The sequence below is a fragment of the Triticum aestivum genome, chromosome 2B (assembly GCF_018294505.1).
Source record: "Triticum aestivum cultivar Chinese Spring chromosome 2B, IWGSC CS RefSeq v2.1, whole genome shotgun sequence".
In the NCBI taxonomy this organism is placed as follows: domain Eukaryota; kingdom Viridiplantae; phylum Streptophyta; class Magnoliopsida; order Poales; family Poaceae; genus Triticum; species Triticum aestivum.
The window spans coordinates 80131918-80144727 of NC_057798.1; positions in this window are offsets into that span (position 1 = coordinate 80131918).

The window sequence follows — 12810 nt, forward strand, 5'->3', positions numbered from 1 at the left end:
ATTAGTCTAAAAAACAAGCAGTCGTTCGATTAATAGACTACCGCCCGTTCGATTTCTCCTTCTTCTAGGAAACCCCAATGTTCATATTGCATTCATTCACTCTCCCTTTGTACAAATAACCATCGGGCGCTCCCCTCCATTCAACCTCCCTCTTTCACAGAAACCACCACAGCAAGAAAACCTTCATCACGCCATGGCGTTTGGCTTCAGATGGGACCAGGCTCTGCATGAGGTTTTCGACGGCGACATCATCAAGCTCTCCTACGCACGCGAGGTGAGCACCTGGTACAGTAGCGTTTCAATCCAGAGGAATCATGTGCGCGCGGTGAGGGCCTGCGCCACGCATGAAGAGAGGTCATGAATGCCAGATCTCCACCGCCCAATCGTCGAGAACTTGGTCGGGGCCATGGAGGAGGCCAGGGATTCCTGGATCCATTCCAACGATCACACTAGTACATGAACCAGAAGGGCGACCAGGTCCGTCTGGACTACGAGCTCAATAGGGTGGTGCCAGTGGTGTGTCACTCTGATGGAATAGCAGGAGGTGGAGACTGGCACAAGCAACGGGAGGAAGAAGAAGAAGCAGCACCGCAACCTGGGGCCAGTTTGTCGATCACTCTGTCTTCTTAAGATGCAGCAAGCGTGAGTTTGATGCAGCACCTCGGTCTTAGTTAGCTTATGCAGCTGGGTCTTAGTTTGTTCTGCTGCTTGTGGTGCACCTCCAGGGCGGGCCTAATGCCTTTTGAAGTGCTGTCAATTTTGTATATTCTTTTATCGACACGTTTATATGCACTGATGGCAACCTTTGATGCCCAATTTATGTAATCTGCGGTCTCGTTGCGCTTTATTATCACCGGTGGCAAACTTTCATGCCCAGTGGATGTAAAATGTCGTAATTTCCTTATTGTATAGTCTAGGTTTATTCTTAGTCGGTATGTTGTAATTTAGGCCGGAACAATATTGTCGGTCTTCAGGTCGGCTCGTAACTCATTATATATGGGCCGAAACGTGGGCCTATAATCATCTTGGGTCATTAGCAGGCCTACACGTATAGTAGTTTTCCGCCTTTAATAGGCCGAGTAAAGTTTGGGCCAGTTGGGCCAGAGAATACCATGGGCTTTTAACAGGTGGAAACCTAGATTGGGCTAGCGTTGAGCTGAAAAATTCACGGGTCAACACAGGCCGAAACTGTCGTAGGCCCATGTTTGGCCCAAATAGCATACGAGTCGTTTATAGGCCAAAATATATCTCGAGCCCTGTTTGGCCCAATAAAATTATGGGCTTTAAGTGTCACGAGCCATTAACAGATGGATTGTAAGCAGACCGGATTCAACGCGGGCTGTAATTAGGCCCAACTATTACACGAGCCATTAACAGGCCGATAGGCACGTTGGGCTGAAATTTATCCATGAAGACTACGGGCCGTTAAGAGGCCTATAGTCACTTCGGACAAGAAATAGCTCAGTTGGAGCACGAGCCGTTAAATGGCCTAAAGTGAAACCGGGCCGACAACGGCCCGGATGCACAAAGGGCCGCTAACAGGCCGAAACGATTATCAGGCCGAACTGGTAAACGGACATTTAACAGATGAAATACAAACCGGCTTAGAATGGACCCAAAAGCACGGTGGCCTGTTAACGGGCCTGATCTGATATGGGCCGTAATTTAGCCCAAAACACGATAGGCTGTGAACGGGCCTGAACTGATATGGGTCGTAATTTGACCTAAAACATGGCAAGTTGTTAACGGGCTGGCACACTAGTGTCTGACAAAATATGGTGGGCCTTTAGCTGGGCCGGCCTTTTTACCATAAATGGGCCACTGTTGGGCGGTGATGTTGGCTTGAACTACGTCGATATTTCCCCAAAGAGGAAGGAATGATGCGGCACATCAACGGTAAGTATTTCACTCAGTAATGAGACCAAGATTATCGAACTAGTAGGAGAACCAAGCAACACTACGTAAACGGTACCTGCAAACAAAGAACAAATACTTGCAACGTGACATGTTAAAGGGGTTGTCAATCCCTTTCAGGTAACGGTGCCAGAAATTCTCAAGTTGACGAGATAAAATTGTAGTAGATTGATAGACGCAAATAAACGCAAATAAAATTCAGTGAGATATTTTTGGGTTTTTGATAATATAGATCTGAAATGCATATGAGAAGAAGATTGATAGACTAAGCTGGAATCTGTAAACAGTTTTATTCAAAAAGAAGAAAACAAGGTAATATGGGCTCTCTGTTAGATCAACAATAATGCATATGAGAGCCACTCAACATTTTCATCCTGGTCTTCTCCTCGGTACAACTCAATAAAAAGAAAGAAAATTCAGAGAAACACACTGAAATATTTTTTGAGTTTTGAGTTTTTAACAGGAAGGAAACAAATTAAAAAAACAAAAACAAAAACAAGAAAAACTATTTACACGGGAGAGCTCCCAACAAGCAAAAGAAGAATAAGGAAATATTTTTGGGTTTTCTTTTTAAATACTATAACTAACTACACTAGAAAGAAAAATCAAAAAGAAGCAGAAAATATTTTTGTGTTTTCTCAAAGTTTTTCAAACACATAAGAAGAAGGCGAGAAAATAAATCTAGCATGGATAATACAATGAAAAAGTGTGGACACCGATAACTGGAATGAAATGTGTGAATATGAAAGTAATGTCAGTCAAAATACATACTCCTCCAAGCTTAGGCTTTTGGCCTAACTTGGTAATCTCCATCAGTAGCATGCATAATGGTCGGAGTGGTAGCTCACGGAGGCTCGAGGTGCAGACACCTCAGCTCGCTGTGTGGCCACAACCGATGTGTTATGAGCTCGGGCCTCGCTCTCAAGAACATAACACCTTCCCTTGCTATGAACATCAAAGAGAGCATGTGCAAGCAAAAAGGTGCTTACAATGGACCTTTTCTTAAACAACAAGTTATAAGTAAAATTATGGGGTTCACCTCTAAGGATCTTATGACGTTTCATAGCATCGAAATCAAGGTACTGCGTGGGTAGGATGGGATCATAAGGCCAAGGTGAAACACCAAGCTCTCTCGCTAAGCATGTGGCATAAATTCCACCATAAAAATATCCACTACCAGCATTGTGTTGCAATCTACGTGCCACTATAGCTCCAAGGTTATAACTTTTGTCACCGATTAGAGCGGTGCAGATAAGACTCAAGTCTGAAGCACAAAGTGTACTACAATCTTGTTTTCCTACAATGCATTTTCCATTAAATAGTGGAAAGTATTGGACGGAGGGAAAATGAATGCTCTTTATTCTCCCTTGAGTCACTCCTCTAGTATCACCAAAGCAAAGACTAGTCAAGAATGTTTCAAACTCCAACCTTGGTGGTTCGTCCAATGAACCCCAAAATGGAATTTTGCAGTGATTAGAAAATGTTTCCAGAGGCATAGTAAATGAATTGTCATATAGTTTAAATGATACTCTGGACTCATGAGGATGGAATTTAAAATTCTTTGGTAAATGATTCAGTGAGGCTGAGGTGTTGGTTGCACTTATCTGCAATGTAGGGACCAAGCTCGACATTGTGAACATATTGCTCAAATTCTTTCTTAATGCCCACACGTGCCATATAATCGTTGCATGGCCATAAACATGATTTGGTGGCGGCATCTTGAATGGAATTTTCACTTGGTTCAACATAGGACCGACGAACGAAGCTGCTACTAGAAGATGCCTTTGAGGAGCTCCTCCTCGAAGAACTCCTTCAAAAGAGGTTCATCATATTCGCGTACAATTTTCTGAAAAAATTTGGGTCACAAAATGTTGTCAACAAAACTTCACAAGATTGATAGGAACTACTCATAGGGATGCATAGAGGCCATATCAAGCATTCAAACTACTCATAACTTTAAGAATTCAACATGCAAGCTCATCTATAGCAGCACCAAAGAGTCACTAATTATTCTAAATATAAACCACTAAAGCAAAAACCAATTGGACAAATGGAGGAGTCACATACCAAGCAACAATCCCCTGAAACAGTTTTGGAAACTGAGCTTCGAGCAAAGAGATCGAAATCTGCGGGTTTGAGAGCAAGAACACGAGCGAGAGCGAGAGCGAGAGAGAGAGAGAGAGAGAGAGAGAGAGAGAGAGAGAGAGAGAGAGAGAGAGCAAGAGAGAGAGAGAGCAATGGTGAATTTTTTTCTGGAGGTAGGTGACGATGTGGGACAAAGAGATAAGTGAGGGGGGCCATGTGGGGACCACAACCCACCAGGACGCGTGTGGGGGTGCTGGCGCCCCCAGGTGGGTTGTGCCCACCTGGAGCACCTTCCTCTGAAGTTATTTGCACTAAAAATTCTTAAATATTCAGAAAAAAAATCGTATTAAATTTTCAGAGCATTATGAGAACTTTTATTTTTGAGTCATTTTTATTGTACAAAAAACTCAGAAAACAGATAAAGCATGACATTTTATTTTATTTAACTAATAAAAACAGAAAACAAAAGGTAGGGCAGAAGGTAGTGCTCACTAAATTCATCAACTTCATACCTCTCAAAAATGATTCATTAATAAGGTTGATCAAGTCTTATTAACAACCACTTCCGATTAGCATGAAACTAAAGAACTTTCGTAAAACACTAAGTTACCTCAATGGGGATATGAATGTCCCCAACAATAAGCATTTCACATTTCTTTTTGGCAGTAGGTAGAGGTAGTTGAAAACTTCCAATAGTGACTATCGGACATTTTTCAATAACATTAATACCATTCACTTGGAATTGTTTGTTCGGAAAGTGCACCGTATGTTCATTACCATTAATATGAAAAGTGACCTTGCTTTTATTGCAATCAATAACAACCCCTGCAGTATTCAAAAAGGTTCTACCAAGGATAATCGACATGTTGTCGTCCTCGGGCATCTCAAGTATAACAAAGTCAGTTAAGATAGTAACATTAGCAATAACAATGGGCACGTCCTCACAAACACCGATAGGTATGGCAGTTGATTTATCAGCCATTTGCAAAGATATTTCAGTAGGTGTGAGTTTACTCAAATGAAGTCTTTTATATAAATAGAAAGGCATAACACTAACAACATCTCCTGAATCACATAAAACAGTTTTCACATAATTTCTTTTGATGGAGCAAGATATAGTTGGTATTCCCGGATCTCCAAGTTTTTTAGGTACTCCACCCTGAAAAGTATAATTAGCAAGCATGATGGAGATTTCAGCTTCCGGTATTTTTCTCTTACTGGTGATGATGTCTTTCATGTACTTTGCATAAGGAGGCATTTTCAAGATATTAGTCAAGCGAGTACGCAAAAAGATTAGCCTCGACATTTCAGCAAAGCTTTCAAATTCTTCATCATATTTCCTTTTGTTTGACTTACGTGGAAAGGGCATAGGTTTTTGAACCCACAGTTCTCTTTCCTTACCGTGTTTTCTAGCAACAAAGTCTCTTTTATCATATCTTTTATTCTTGGGTTGTGGGTTATCAAGATCATTTGCTGGTTCTATTTCAACATCATTGGCTGGTTCTTTATTATTTGTTTGAGTATCTTCATGAACCTCATCGTTATCTTTTTCATTATCAGGAGATGAGTGTTCATTACCAGATTGAGTTTCAGCATCAGAAATAGAGACTTCATTATCATTATCAGGAGGTTTTTCTTCTTCAGGTTCACTAGAGGCATGCAAAGTCCTATCATTTTTCTTCTTCTTTTTCTTTTTGGAGGGACTAGGTGCATCAGTGTTAACTCTTTGAGAGTCTTGTACAATTATTTTTGGGTGCCCCTCAGGATAAAGTGGTTCCTGAGTAATTCTACCTCCTCTAGTCATTACTCTAACAGCATGATCATTGATATTATTATTCATTTCATCTAACAACTCTCTTTGAGATTTAGCAAATTGTTCTAGTTGAGTTTGAACCATAGAGGCATGCTTCCCTACACCTCTAACATCATTTGAGATTCTAAATAACAAGTCACTCAAGCGAGCAATCATATCAGAATTGTATTTCAATTGTTTCATAACATTTGCATTGAAGTGATCTTGCTTTCTAATGTAATTATCAAACTCATAAAGGCATTGACTAGGATGTTTATTATAAGGAATATCACCTTCATCGAACTTTAATAAAGAATTTACCTCTACCACCTTATGTGGTGGTGGTGTTTCAAGCCCATGTGTTTCTTTGATAGGTGGTAAATTTTTAACATCCTCTGCTTTAATACCTTTTTCTTTCATAGATTTCTTTGCTTCTTGCATATCTTCAGGACTGAGATATAAGATACCCCTCTTCTTTGGAGTAGGTTTAAGTGATGGTTCAGGAAGGATCCAATCATCATAATTTTTCAATATGTTATTCAATAATTCTTCAGCTTGTCCAACAGTTCATTCCCTGAAAACACAACCAGCACAACTATCTAGGTTGTCCCTAAAAGCATCAATTAGTCCATTATAGAAGATATCAAGTATTTCATTTTTCTTAAGAGGATGATCAGGCAAAACATTAAGCAATTGGAGAAGCCTCCACCAAGCTTGTGGGAGACTCTCTTCTTTAATTTGCACAAAGTTAAATATTTCGTGTAAGGCAACTTGTTTCTTATGAGCAGGAAAATATTTTTCAGAGAAGTAATAAATCATATCCTGGCGACTACACACACAACCAGGAGCAAGAGTATTATACCAAGCCTTAGCATCACCCTTTAATGAGAATGGAAATAATTTGAGAATATAATAATAGCGAATATTCTCATCATGAGCAAAGAGGGTGGCTATGTCATTCAACTTAGTAAGATGTGCCACAATAGTTTCAGTTTCATAACCATGGAAAGGATCAGATTCAACCAAAGTAATTAACTCTGGGTCGACAGAGAATTCATAATCCTTATCATCGACAAAGATAGGTGAAGTAGCAAACTGAGGACCACATTTCATTTTAGCATTCAAAGTCTTTTCTTTATACTTGCATAATAATTTTTCCAAATCATCTCTATCCTTACAAGCAAGAATGTGTCTCTAGTTGTCTCCTCATCCATAACATAACCTTCCGGTACCTTTGGCAATCCATATCTAGGAGAACTAGGTGTAATAGGTGTTTCAAGATTTTCAATTTCAAGCTCTTCATCAGTTTCAACAATCTCATTCTGTCTTACTCTAGCAATTGGTTCATCAAGAAATTCACCTAGTGGCACATTGATACGTCTCCAACGTATCTATAATTTTTGATTGTTCCATGTTATTATATTATCCATCTAGGATGTTTTATATGCATTTATATGCTATTTTACATGATTTTTGGGACTAACCTATTAACCCAGAGCCCAGTGTCAGTTCCTGTTTTTCCTTGTTTTTGAGTATCGCAGAAAAGGAAAATCAAACGGAGTCCAATTGACTTGAAATTTCATGGAGTTTATTTTTGGACCAGAAGAAGGCCAACGAGTACCGGGGATGGGCCAGAAGAGTCCCGAGGCACCCACGAGGGTGGGGGGCGCGCCCTACCCCCCTGGGAGCGCCCCCCTACCTTGTGGCCGCCTCAGAGACCCCCTGACTTGTTCCCAACGCCAAAACCTCTTATATATACATAAACCCCCAGAACATAACCTAGATCGGGAGTTCCGCCGCCGCAAGCCTCTGTAGCCACCAAAAACCTCTCGGGAGCCCGTTCCGGTACCCTGCTGGAGGGGGAATACATCACCGGTGGCCATCTTCATCATCCCGACATTCTCCATGACGAGGAGGGAGTAGTTCACCCTCGGAGCTGAGGGTATGTACCAGTAGCTATGTGTTTGATCTCTCTCTATCTCGTGTTCTTGATTTGGCACGATCTTGATGTATCGCGAGCTTTGCTATTATAGTTGGATCTTATGATGTTTCTCCCCCTCTACTCTCTTGTAATGGATTGAGTTTTCCCTTTGAAGTTATCTTATCGGATTGAGTCTTTAAGGATTTGAGAACACTTGATGTATGTCTTGCATGTGCTTATCTGTGGTGACAATGGGATATTCACGTGATCTACTTGATGTATGTTTTGGTGATCAACTTGCGGGTTCCGTGGCCTCGTGAACTTATGCATAGGGGTTGGCACACGTTTTCGTCTTGACTCTCCGGTAGAAACTTTGGGGCACTCTTTGAAGTTCTTTATGTTGGTTGAATAGATGAATCTGAGATTGTGTGATGCATATCGTATAATCATACCCACGGATACTTGAGGTGACATTGGAGTATCTAGGTGACATTAGGGTTTTGGTTGATTTGTGTCTTAAGGTGTTATTCTAGTACGAACTCTATGATAGATCGAACGGAAAGAATAGCTTCGTGTTATTTTACTATGGACTCTTGAATAGATCGATCAGAAAGGATAACTTTGAGGTGGTTTCGTACCCTACCATAATCTCTTCGTTTGTTCTCCGCTATTAGTGACTTTGGAGTGACTCTTTGTTGCATGTTGAGGGATTGTTATATGATCCAGTTATGTTATTATTGTTGAGAGAACTTGCACTAGTGAAAGTATGAACCCTAGGCCTTGTTTCAACGCATTGCAATACCATTTGTGCTCACTTTTATCATTAGTTACCTTGCTGTTTTTATAATTTCAGATTAAAAATACTCATATCTACCATCCATCTTGCACTTGTATCACCATCTCTTCGCCGAACTAGTGCACCTATACAATTTATCATTGTATTGGGTGTGTTGGGTACACAAGAGACTCTTTGTTATTTGGTTGCAGGGTTATTTGAGAGAGACCATCTTCATCCTACGCCTCCCACGGATTGATAAACCTTAGGTCATCCACTTGAGGGAAATTTGCTGCTGTCCTACAAACCTCCGCACTTGGAGGCCCAACAACGTCTACAAGAAGAAGGTTGTGTAGTAGACATCAAGCTCTTTTCTAGCGCCGTTGCCGGGGAGGTGAGTGCTTGAAGGTATATATTTAGATCTTGCAATCGAATCTTTTAGTTTCTTGTTTTATCACTAGTTTAATAATCTATAAAAGAAAATTACAAAAAAGTGGAATTGAGGGTGCCTCATATGCTTCATCTTTTTAATGTCTTCCATGAAAATAAGGATTCCGATAATTGTGCTCAATTGTTAGAGGAAGAATGCATTAGAATGTACGGCACTAAATATTTGAATGATGAGCATGATTGCAATGTTGTTAGTATGAATTCTTTGAATATCCATGATGCTAATGATATGCAAAGCCACAAGCTTGGGGAAGCTATGTTTGATGAAGATGATATTTTTTGTCCCCCAAGTTTTGATGAGAATATTTATTATGATGAAAGCATGCCTCCTATTTATGATGATTATATTGATGAAAGTGGGTTTGGAAGAGTGTCAACTTTAGGAAGTAATGATCCCACTATTTTGGAGGATGTTGAATATTATTGTGATAATTATGAAAGTGTATTTGGAGAGGTCATGACTTTATTTAGTGATGAATCCACTATTTCGGAAGAGGTTCCAGTTGATTATGAGAACAAAGTTGCTATCTATGATGATTATTGTGATGACTTGTATGCTATTAAGAATAATGATAACCATGAAACTTGTCATCATGATTTTAGTTTTCAATTGGATTATGCCTCACATGATAATTATTTTGTTGAGTTTGCTCCCACTACTATTCATGAGAAGAAATTTGCTTATGTGGAGAGTAGTAAATTTTCTATGCTTGTACATCATGAAAAGAATGCTTTATGTGATGGTTATATTGTTGAATTCATTCATGATGCTACTGAAAATTATTATGAGGGAGGAACATATGCTTGTAGGAATTGCAATAATATCAAGTTTCCTCTCTATGTGTTGAAAATCTTGAAGTTATGCTTGTTTTGTCTTCCTATGCTAGTTGATTATTGTTCCCATAAGTTGTTTGCTCACAAAATCCCTATGCATAGGAAGTTGGTTAGACTTAAATGTGTTAGTCATATGCTTCATGATGCTCTCTTTATGTTTCAATTCTTATCTTTTATGTGAGCATCATTGAAATCATCATGCCTAGCTAGGGGCATTAAACGTTAGCGCTTGTTGGGAGGCAACCCAATTTTACTTTTGTTCTTTGCTTTTGCTCCTTTTTAGTAATAAATAATACATCTAGCCTCTATTTAGATGTGTTTTTATGTTTTAATTAGTGTTTGTGCCAAGTAGAACCTCTGGGAAGACTTGGGTGAAGTCTTTATGATCTTGCTGTAAAAAACAGAAACTTTAGCGCTCATGAGATTAGCTGCCATTTTTTACTGGAGAGTGCTTTTATGTTTATTATTTTTGAAGATGATTAATAGACAAATTCCTCAGGTCCACCAATTTATTTCAGAATTTTTGGAGTTACAGAAGTATACGTTTGATACAGATTACTACAGACTGTTCTATTTCTGATAGATTCTGTTTTCTATGTGTTGTTTGCTTATTTTGATGAATCTATGAGTAGTATCGGAGGGTATGAACCATAAAGAAGTTGGAATACAGTAGATATTACACCAATATGAATTTAGAATGAGTTCATAATAGTACCAAAGTGGTGATTTATTTTCTTATACTAACGGAGCTTACGAGTTTTCTGTTGAGTTTTGTGTTGTGAAGTTTTCAAGTTTTGGGTAAAGATTCGATGGACTATGAAATAAGGAGTGGAAAGAGCCTAAGCTTGGGGATGCCCAAGGCACCCCAAGGTAATATTCAAGGAAAACCAAGAGCCTAAGCTTGGGGATGCCCCGGATGGCATCCCCTCTTTCGTCTTCGTTCATCGGTAACTTTACTTGGAGCTATATTTTTATTCACCACATGATATGTGTTTTTTTTGGAGCGTCATTTTGTTTTATTTAGGTTTTGCTTTCTGTTTGAATAAAATACCAAGATCTGAAATTCTTAATTGTTAGAGAGTCTTCACATAGTTGCATAATTATTCAACTACTCATTGATCTTCACTTATATCTTTCGGAGTAGTTTGTCGTTTGCTCTAGTGCTTCACTTATATCTTTTAGAGCACGACGACGGTTTTATTTTGAAGAAATAGATGAACTCTCATGATTCACTTATATTATTTTGAGAGTCTTTAGAACAGCATGGTAATTTGCTTTGGTTATGAATTCAGTCCTAATATGATAGGCATCCAAGAGGGATATAATAAAAACTATCATAGAAAGTGCATTGAACACTATGATCAATTTGATACTTGATAATTGTTTTAAGATATAAAGGTGGTAATGTTAGAGTCGTGCTAGTGGAGTAGTTGTGAATTTGAGGAATACTTGTGTTGAAGTTTGTGATTCCCGTAGCATGCACGTATGGTGAACCGTTATGTGATGAAGTTGGATCATGATTTATTTATTGATTGTCTTCCTTATGAGTGGCGGTCGGGGACGAGTGATGGTCTTTTTCTACCAATCTATCCCCCTAGGAGCATGCGCGTAGTACTTCATTTTAATGACTAATAAATTTTTGCAATAAGTATATGAGTTCTTTATGACTAATGTTGAGTCCATGGATTATACGCACTCTCACCCTTCCACCATTGCTAGCCTCTCTTGTGCCGCACAACTTTCGCCGGTACCATACACCCACCATATACCTTCCTCAAAATAACCACCATACCTACCTATTATGGCATTTCCATAGCCATTCCGAGATATATTGCCATGCAACTTTCCACCGTTCCGTTTATTATGACACGCTCCATAATTGTCATATTGCTTTTTGCATGATCATGTAGTTGACATCGTATTTGTGGCAAAGCCACCATTCATAATTCTTTCATACATGTCACTCTTGATTCGTTGCATATCCTGGTACCCCGCTGATACGTCTCCGTTGTATCTATAATTTTTGATTGTCCCATGCCAATATTATTCAACTTTCATATACTTTTGGCAACTTTTTATACTATTTTTGGGACAAACATATTGGTCCACTGCCCAGTGCCAGTTCCTGTTTGTTGCATATTTTATGTTTCGCAGAAACCCCATATCAAACGGAGTCCAAACGGGATAAAAATGGGCGGAGATCATTTTTGGAATATTTATGATTTTTGGGAAGAAAAACCAACGCGTGACGGTGCCCGAGGGGGCCACGAGGCAGGGGGCGCGCCCCTGACCCTCATGGGCACCCCGTAAGGCGGTTGACGCTTTTCTTTTGCTGCAAGAAAGCTAATTTTCAGAGAAAATCTGGGCAAAAGTTTCAATCCAATCAGAGTTACTGATCTCCGGATATATAAGAAACGGTGAAAGGACAGAATCGGGGAACGCAGAAACAGAGAGAGACAGAGAGACAGATCCAATCTCGGGATAAGGTCAAGGAAGAAGAAGAAGAAGAAGGGGGGCTCTCTCCCCTTGCTTCCGATGGCGCCGGAATGCCGCCGGGGGCCATCATCATCACCGCGATCTACACCAACACCTCCACCATCTTCACGAATATCTCCATCACCTTCCCCCATCTATATTCAGTGGTCCACTCTCCCGCAACCTGCTGTACCCTCTACTTGAACATGGTGCTTTATGCTTCATATTATTATCCAATGATGTGTTGCCATCCTATGATGTCTGAGTAGATTTTCGTTGTCCTATCAGTGATTGATGAATTGCTATGATTGGTTTAATTTGCTTGTGGTTGTGTTGCTGTCCTATTGTGCCCTCCATGTCGCGCAAGCGTGAGGGATCCCCGCTGTAGGGTGTTCCAATACGTTCATGATTCGCATATAGTGGGTTGCTTGAGTGACAGAAGCATAAACCCGAGTAAGGGGGTTGTGGTGTATGGGATAAAGGGGACTTGATGCTTTAATGCTATGGTTGGGTTTTATCTTAATGATCTTTAGTAGTTGCGGATGCTTGCTAGAGTTCCAATCA